This window comes from Dromiciops gliroides, chromosome 3, assembly GCF_019393635.1.
Source record: "Dromiciops gliroides isolate mDroGli1 chromosome 3, mDroGli1.pri, whole genome shotgun sequence".
Lineage (NCBI taxonomy): Eukaryota > Metazoa > Chordata > Mammalia > Microbiotheria > Microbiotheriidae > Dromiciops > Dromiciops gliroides.
The window spans coordinates 643,733,544-643,742,566 of NC_057863.1; the positions used below are offsets into that span (position 1 = coordinate 643,733,544).

Genomic DNA, 9,023 nt, shown 5'->3' on the forward strand with positions numbered 1-9,023 from the left:
ACATTCATTCAGAGAGATGCCTTCCAACTTCCAACTCCCAAATTCTGCCAATCTATGAGACCCCCACCCTCCGCGTCTTCTAGTCAACCCTCAAGAAAATCGGGCCAGCAGCAGAAATGCCCCATGGCCAAACGTCGGGCCGGCACACCCCAACTCTGACAGCCCACGGGGCTCCAAAACCCCCAGGCCTGGTTCAGTAAATCTGAGGACACCAATTCCTGGGGTAAGGACCTAATTCCTACAAAAACTGCTAGGAAAACTAGAATTTGGCAGAAATTAGGCCTAGTCCAACATACGACGCCATGCATATGCCATAATAAGGACCAAAAGGGATACATGACCTCAACATTAAAGTCACATCCTTAAAAAAAAAATCAAAAAAGGTTGGGTGGTAGCCTTGCACGATTATGGCCAAGGGGAGAATTCTTCATTTTAAAAGGGAGATAGATGGTGATCATCGAAGGTAAAATGGACAAGTTTCATCACCTAAAATTGAAAAGCCATCCGACAAACACAACCTTTACAGCACACATCTCTGCTAAGTCTCCTTTTTGAAATATCAAAGTGAAGCGAATATAAACCAAAAGCCATTCCCCCAACAGATAAACAAACTCCCAATTTTCAAAAGAAACACAATTTATCAACAACCAAATGAAAGAATGTTCTGGGTCACTAAGAAGAAGAGAAATGAAAAGTCAAACAATTCCAAAATCCCCAGATGGGTAAAGTTGACAGGAGGTGAAAATGATTCATGTTAGAGGGGCCGGAGGCCCTAAGCACACACTGATGCCCTCCAAGTAGGGCTGAGAATTGGTGCAGCTGTACTAGAAAAGCTGGGAATTACACTGATGAGTCATCAGACCATAATCATACTTTGATCCAGTAATATATGTGATGTGTGTGTGTGTGTGTATGCATATATATACATATATATATATGGAGTTGAGAGAAAAGGAATTATAGAAAACAGAGCAGAACTTTTTGCAGCAGCACAAAACTGAAAGTGGATGTCTCCCTGGGATAAGATGAGATGGCTAAACATATTATAGTAAGTGTAGGGGGCGGCTAGGTGGCACAGTGGATAAAGCACCGGCCCTGGATTCAGGAGGACCTGAGTTCAAATCCCGCCTCAGACACTTGACACTAGCTGTGTGACCTTGGGCAAGTCACTTAACCCCCATTGCCCCACAAAACTTAAAAAGAAAATTTTTTTTAAAGTAAGTGTAGGTATAAGATTGAGCTAGAAAACAGAAAATGGCAAATACACAAAGCATGATATTGGAACTACAAGGGATTGCAAGGGCCATCAAGTGCAAAGGTGTTTAAATCAAAGAGACACCACTGAGCTGGCCTAGCACTGGTTTAGAAAACCACAAATTAACATTATCTGTATCGTACTGTATTGCTAAAATTTTGTTAAAACATTTCCCAATTACATTTTAATCTGGATTTGATAGGTCTCTGATCTAGTCCAACTCTTTCATTTTACAAATGAGGAAACTAAACCTGGGAGGGAATGAAGCAACATCCTACCCCAGATGTAAAATCTGGAATCTGGAGAAATTTGTGAAGGTTTATATGAATAGATGGAGCTGAGTCAGAAATGCTAGGGGGAGGACTGACATAAGCACAAAGGCATCGAGGTGTGATTGATGATATCCAGAACTGCCTTCTTATGTCCCTAGTAAAGCACGTCTCCCCACTTGGGGGGGGGGGGGCCTATGGGTGTGGAATAAGGCATACCCTCGGTCACTATGTTGATTTGCATTTCTTGACTGTTCTTACTGGGTACCAGGGCCCTATAGTATTTGGAGGTAGTCACTGTGATGTAGACAAAGTAAAAAGGGGTCTACGTCTAGTACACGACCCCTCCCCCACACGGGGTGGGGGGTGGGGGGGATGGTCCTCAGGTGCACCAGCATCAATGCACTAACTTGTGGGTAGACAGGATCCAGCAGAAGGGTACACCATGCAAGCTTCTAAGCCACTGAGGGTTAGTCAGTCAATGAACACTGACGATGCACCTACTGTGTGCCAAACATTATGCTAAATTTAAAAAACTAAAGACAATCCCTGCCTTCCAGGAACTCACAGTCTAACAGGGGAGAAGGCATGCAAATAACTCTGTATAAATGAGAGAGAAGCAGGAAAAGGCGAAAATTGAATTTGGAATAGGGAGGCCTGGGTTCGAATCCACCTCTGACACGAATTTGCTGTAAAGCCTTGGACAAGTCCCTTCCCCTCTCTGGGCCAGTTTAGAAGAGGACGGGCCCGGGGTATCTCTAGTCCCTCGGATGCTTCCCTCCCCTCCCCTCCCCCCCCCACTTCCCCGCTGCGGGGTCCCGAGGACCAGAACCGCGAGCCAGCGAAAAACGAGGTGCGGGTAAGAAAAACAGCAGGCAGGCTCCCCCGCGCATGCGTGGTCGGGAGGGTTCGGTTTCTCCCTCGGCCCCTTCCCCCCCTGCGGCGCGGGGCCTGCCGGGACCTGTAGTACGGCGGCCGCCCACCCGGGGAGTGGGACGGCGCCCGGGGACACTACAAGTCCCAGCAGCCGCAGCCGAAGCCGCCGAGGGCCGGGGAGGGGAGGGGAGGAAGAGGGAGGCCCGGGAGTACGGCCGGCCGGCCCCGCCATCCCGCGGAGATGAGGGGGGCTCCCCGGGCCGTCGAGGGCCGCAGCGCTGGCCGCCTACCTCCGGAGCGCGAGGGGGCGCGCGGGCTCCGGGTGCGGGACGCGAGGCACTTACCCGGTGCAGAGTCGAGCTGAGCAGAGCCGAGCCGAGCCGAGCAGAGCGCCGCGCGCTGCCACGAGCAACTCCAGCTAACTTGGGGCGGCGGGGCCGCCCGCGAGGACTTTCGAACGCGCGCGCGCCGGCACAGGACGCGCCGCCGGCGGGAGGGAGCGGGGGCGGAGTGCGCGCCCCCGGACGCACGCACACGAGCGCGCGCTCGGGCAGACCCTGGCCGAGGCGAGCGCGTGCCTGGGGTGGGGCGGGGCGGGGCAGCGGGCACGCGGCGCGATGGAGACGCGCGCGCGCGCTCCCTCACGGCGGCGGGTCCGGGGAACCGCACCGGCGCGTGAGGCTCGTCTCCGGCCTTAAAGAGCCAGTTCTAGGGCCTCGCGGGACCCGGGATCTGCCGTAGGGAGACCCTTACCCCGCCCCCCCACCACGTTCCCTAGGATGCAGCTGCCCGACTCTAGGGGTCTCAGTGTGCCCCGCCCACTCATGGGGGTCCCCCTCACTCCAGTCCCTCCCCGAGGTCCAGCGTACGCACGCCCCCCCCTTCCCACTGCACTGTCAATCAAGCCACTAGCATCTATTAGGTGCCCGCCTAGGCGCGGTACCCTAGCGGGCCCTGGCCTCCGCGAGCTTCCAGTCCAGCCAAGGGAGCCCTTACGTGCCAGAGCCAAGCCCTGGAGGCTGGGGTGCGTGATCGGCAGAAGAAGGGGTCTAGGACCCTCCCAAAGGGCCAACCTCCCATACACCCCCACTCCCCCAGGCCAGGAACACCATCCCACTTTCTGGCACTTAATAAATGTTGATTGATTGATTGATTGATTGACTGATTGATTGGGGTAGCCGAGGGATTCCCGAAAAGCCACTCTGCTTCCACCACCACCACCCCAACACACCTGTGCAGTCCCCACCAGCAGTGTTCATTCTCTCCTCTTACAAGGCCAGCGAGTCCGATTCAGGAATCCCTACCTTTTGTACCAAAGGCCACAATCAGTCCCCATTCTGACCTCCCCAAAGGGTCCAGGGACACCAGCCTCCCCTCTGAAAGGGCCACAACCAGCCAAGACACCCTCTTAAAGGGCTGCAGCCCACCCAGTTCCGTTCAGAGCCTGTGCTTCCCCCTGTTCCAGGGGAGAACACCACCCTGCCTTTGTCCTCAACCTACACCCCCTGGCCCCCGGGATCAAGATGGCCTAGTTTTCCCCTCATCCCCCTGCCCCACCCCCCCAGCCACAGCAGAGGGCGGTCCCCCTCCTCAAACCGTAAGGCTAGGAGCTCTCCAACATCGACCCATGATCCCATAGATAATGTTTGTAAAGCGCTTAGCACAGTGCCTGGCACATAGGTGCTATATCATCATTCTTCCCTAACAGAGTACCATGGGGGGGATGGCTCTGGGGTGAAAGAGAAGCAAGAAGCAAGGACCATTGGGGTTTGGGGAGGAGAAGGTGACCCACCTGGCTCCAAGGGAGAAAGTCTTCAGGTGCTATGGTGAATGAAGCTCCTGCTGGGAGAGCTCGGCCCCAGTGAGACAGCGGGCTAGGAGGGGCCAGGGAAGCCCCGCAGGGGGGTCATTAGCCTTGTTATTGTTGATGTTAATAACAGGCCAGGCAGGAAGATGCTTTCTGGGGGTGGCTTGGGTCCCACGGGTCCCACAACTGGCTAGGTTTCCTCTGCCCAATAAGGCAAGCCCTGAGATACCATCTCTGGAAAGAATGTTGGAAGGCAGCCAGCCCATTGGATCACAGCTGCAGAATTAAAAGGAACACCCCCCCCCCATACACACACATTTTACAGTTGGGGAAACTGAGGTCCAAAGAAATGAAATGACTTGCCCAGGGTCACACAGTAAATGGCCATGGCAGTATTTGAAGCTAGCCTTTCCTAACTCCCAAGTTCAAGGTCCCCTTTTCCTTCTCCCCTGCTTTTACAGATGAGGAAGCTGGAATTTGCCCAAGGTCACAGCTAATTAGCATCAAAGCTGAGATAGGACCCACTTCAAACCAATTGCTTTTTCACAGGCTGTTCTTGGCTAAGTGGGGGGGAGGGAGGGAGGAAAAGTGAAGAGCAGAGTCTGAACACAGGACTCTTTCCATCCAAGTGAAGACACTAGATGGTTAGAGGCTCCCAACCTTCCCAGCCCCTCACTTTCACCATAAGCTTCCTAATTATCATATCTGACATGCTAGTCCCCCGCTTGTAATCCTTACTTGGTTCTCCATTGCCTCAAGGATAAAATACACAGTACTGGCCCACCATTTCAAGCCATCAATAATTGGGCCCCAATCCCCCAGCCTTATTTCGATCAAATTTCACACCCCAGCCGAATCAGATCTTTGTTTTGTTTTGTTTTGTTTTTCAGGGCAATTGGGGTTAAGTGACTTGCCCAGGGTCACACAGCTAGTAAGTGTCAAGTGTCTGAGGGCAGATTTGAACTCAGGTCCTCCTGACTCCAGGGCCAGTGCTCTATCCACTGCGCCATCTAGCTGCCCCCGAATCAGATCGCTTAATCAAATATTTGTTGTCAAACTGAATCAAAGCTCTAGACCGGCCATTCCCAGGCATTCATTCAATAGATATTTTCTAAAGCTCGAACATGAAACAAGAAACACAAAGACAGACAGGACACAGGGCCTGCCCTCAGGGAGCCTACGCTCTAACATACTCTAATACAGGGGTGAATGTCTCTCCATACATAAATATCTAGGCTACTAGGGAGAGTGAGATCAAGGAAAAGGGAGGTCCAAGCACAAGACTCAGGGAAATCAGTAAGGAAAAGCATCCTCTTCACGCCCTGGGTTCTGTGTTCACACCCCAGGTCCCGGGAGCTTCACCCTGGCTCTCTGCTGAGCTGTGAAAGGCCTTAGAGGCAGAAAGGGGGCCAAGCAATTGACTCAGATGAGCCTCAGAGAACAGGGCATGAGGTGGGGGGTGGGGACAGGGAGAGAATGAGTGGTCAACAAGAAAGGTCCCAGAGCCTGTTCTTACTGACCCACAACCCTCAGATTAGCCCAGGTGGACACTTACTTCATAAAGGCTAGGGGGATTGAATTCTCATCCCCGCCCATGTTCTCCCCCACACACCTATAATAACAATAATAATAACTCACATTCATGCATCCACTTTCCTCACAACGGAGAGGATAAAACAGGTTCAGAGCAGTGACCTGCCCACACAGCTAGCATTTATTAAGCACTTACTGTGTGTCAGGTACTGTGTTAAGTACTAGGGATTCTAAGAAAAGCTAAATACAGTCCCTGCCCTCGATGAGCTTACAATCAAACAGGAAGACAACAGTTCCAACAACTATGTACAAACAAGTTCCAGACAGGATAAATTGGGAATCATTAACAAAGGGAAAGCGCTGATATTAAGAGGGATGGGGGGAGGGGCAGCTAGGTGGCGAAGTGGATAAAGCACCGGCCCTGGATTCAGGAGTTCCTGAGTTCAAATCCGGCCTCAGACACTTGATACTTACTGGCTGTGTGACCCTGGGCAAGTCACTTAACCCCCATTGCCCCACAAAAAAAAAAATTAAAAAAAAAAAAGAGGGATCAGGAAAGGCTTCTCCCTTGGCAGAGGGAGAATTCAAATTCTGGTCTCGATCAGCAGTGCATTTATTAAGCACCTGATATATGCCCTTTCCTCTCAGATGACCTTCCACCTACCTAATCTATATATTTTATTCATATCAGGTTCTGTACCTCGTGTCATCCATTAGAAATAGGTGCTCTTTAAGGAAAGGAACCATGTGTTTGTCTTTCATTGGATGCCCAGTGCCTAGGATACTGTCGGGCACACAATAAATGATTAATAAACAAATAAAAGTAAAATGTATAAATGAAAATAAAATTTTTTCAAATTTTAAATTATAAAAAATAAGAGCTTAACCTAAGGTAATGAGGGAGGGGAAGAAGGGGGAAACCAGAATTCAGTCCCACAAACCTTTATTAATTGTCCATGGCGGGGAGGTGGCATTTACCTCTGCAGCAAAGGTGCCTGGCTGGGTCGCCTCTGGCTTTTTTGGGGGCTTGGGGCGGGGCGGGAGGGGGTCTTCAGTCAGCTCAGGCCCTTCCTACTGTGATTTCCACTTCTGAATCTTAAAGAAAGTCAACAGGGGGGCAGCTAGGTGGCACAGTGGATAAAGCACTGGCCTTGAATTCAGGAGGACCTGAGTTCAAATCTGGCCTCAGACACTTGATACTTACTAGCTGTGTGACCCTGGGCAAGTCACTTAACCCCCATTGCCCTGCAAAAAATTAAAAATTAAAAATAAATCAATCAATAAATAAAAGAAAGCCAACAGGAGGAGGTGGGGAGGGCATGGGGAGCAGTCTATGGAAAAGCACAGAGTAGGGAAATGGATTGTCCTCTTTGAGGAATGGGGAGAAGGGCCATCTAGCTAGCCCATAAAGTGCATGAAGGGAAATAGAGCTGAAGAAGACTGGAAAAACAGAGGAGCCAGGCAAAGGGTAGAGAACATTTAGGAAGATGGAGAACCTAGTGTATAGACAGCTGGCTGCTCAAGTAGGGAAGACCTGGGCTGGGCGTGTCATAGAGAACTGGTTGTTAAATGTTCAGTGTGATATAGTAGAGAGTGCTGGACTTGCATTCCCAAGAATACCTGAGTTCAAGTCTCTGGGCAAGCTTCAGATTCCTCATGTGTTAACTGAGGGGGCTGGTCCCGATGAGCCTGGGCTCTGGAGCCTTCAAATGCAGACTATCTCCTCCTCAGAGTCCTGAAGGGGATAGGGGAGGAAACACACACAAAAAGTCCCTCATCAAGCCTGGCTGACTGCCCCCCACTTCCCTCCTGCCTCCCTTCATCCTTCTCTCCTGACTGCCCTTCCAACAGAAGGACCAATGGGAGATCGATGACCCAGAAGCTCACGGAACCCGGAGAGATGGTGCCCTCTAGAGCCGGTTCCTCATATTACTCCAACTCCAGAAAAGGTTTTATCCGGCTTTTGCTACTACAAAGATTAGGGGGCTGGGGGGATGAATAAATGAATGAATGGTTTAATTAATTAGTTAAGCACTTTCTATGCTTTCAAAGTGCTCATATTCAGGGGCAGCTAGGTGGCGCAGTGGATAAAGCACTGGCCTTGGATTCAGGAGGACCTGAGTTCAAATCCAGCCTCAGACACTTGACACTTAACTAGCTGTGTGACCCTGGGCAAGTCACTTAACCCTCATTGCCCTTCAAAAAAACAAACAAACAAGGTGCTCATATTCTAATGTGAGAGACCAAGGCAAATAAGAAAGGATCCCTACTTTCAGAGTATCACAGGAGGAAAGGTAGAAGCAAGCTCAGAGATCATCTACCCTAGAATCTCAGAGCTGGAATTTACAGAGATATAATGTTATTTGTATTTGTGTCTCCCGCAATGATATGGATGCTCCTTGAGAACTGATTGAGAATTGATATCCGCTAGTCCTTAGCACAGTACTTTGCATATAGCCATTCATTCATTCACTCAGTTCAGTCAATCAGTCATTCTGTAAAGTGCTTAGCATAATGCCTGGCATACAGTATGGGCTATATAAATGTTGTAATTTAAATGCTGTCACTGGCAGCTAGATGGAATCGCAGTATATAGAATGCTAGACCTGGAGTCAGGAAGAGCTGAGTTCAAATCCAGCCTCAGACACTTAACTAGCTGGGTGACCCTGGACAAGTCACTTAACCCTGTTTGCCTCAATTTCCTCATTTGTAAAATGAGCTGTGCACCCCCCAAAATAATAATAATGTAAAATGAGCTGGAGAAGGAAATGACAAACCACTTCAGTATCTTTGCCAAGAAAACATCAAATAGGGTCAGGAAGAGTAAGACGAAACTAAACAACAACTACTAATACTGCTGCTTCTGCTGCTGCTACACTCTAGCCTGCCCATTTTATGGATGAGAAAACAGGCTTGGGGAGTAGTCGAGTTTCCTCCCTGATCCCAGTCACACAAAAACATCTAACAAAGCAAAAGAATAGGGATTTCCAATCAATTAATACTGAATCATAAACTGATAAATCTAGACCTGGAAGGAACCTTAGAATTCATCATTCCAACTTCCTTGTTTTACAGATGAGGCAACTGAGGCAAACAGGGTCAAGTGACTTGCCTAGGGTGACAAAGTTAGTGTCTGAGGTCACATTTTAAATTAGGTCTCCTTGACTCCAGGCAGGGTGTTCTATCCACTGCAGTGCTACCTAGCAGACTGAAATGTATTTAAAGGTCTTTAAATCTTTAGTATGGAGTTCATGCTGGTTGATGCTTTGGTCAGAATTGTGAG

The 9,023-nt window shown here is 49.9% G+C and overlaps 1 protein-coding gene across 2 annotated transcripts in view; it reads right to left on the minus strand.

Annotated features, from left to right (window-relative positions):
* Positions 1-2,966, minus strand: part of SIPA1L3 (signal induced proliferation associated 1 like 3) — a 145,704-nt gene extending 142,738 nt beyond the window's left edge. For both annotated transcript variants that reach the window (XM_043995159.1, XM_043995158.1), the window contains exon 1: positions 2,745-2,966. The gene's annotated coding sequence lies outside the window, so the exon portion shown is untranslated. The remainder of the gene's footprint in view (positions 1-2,744) is intronic.
* Between the last annotated feature and the right edge of the window lie 6,057 nt (positions 2,967-9,023).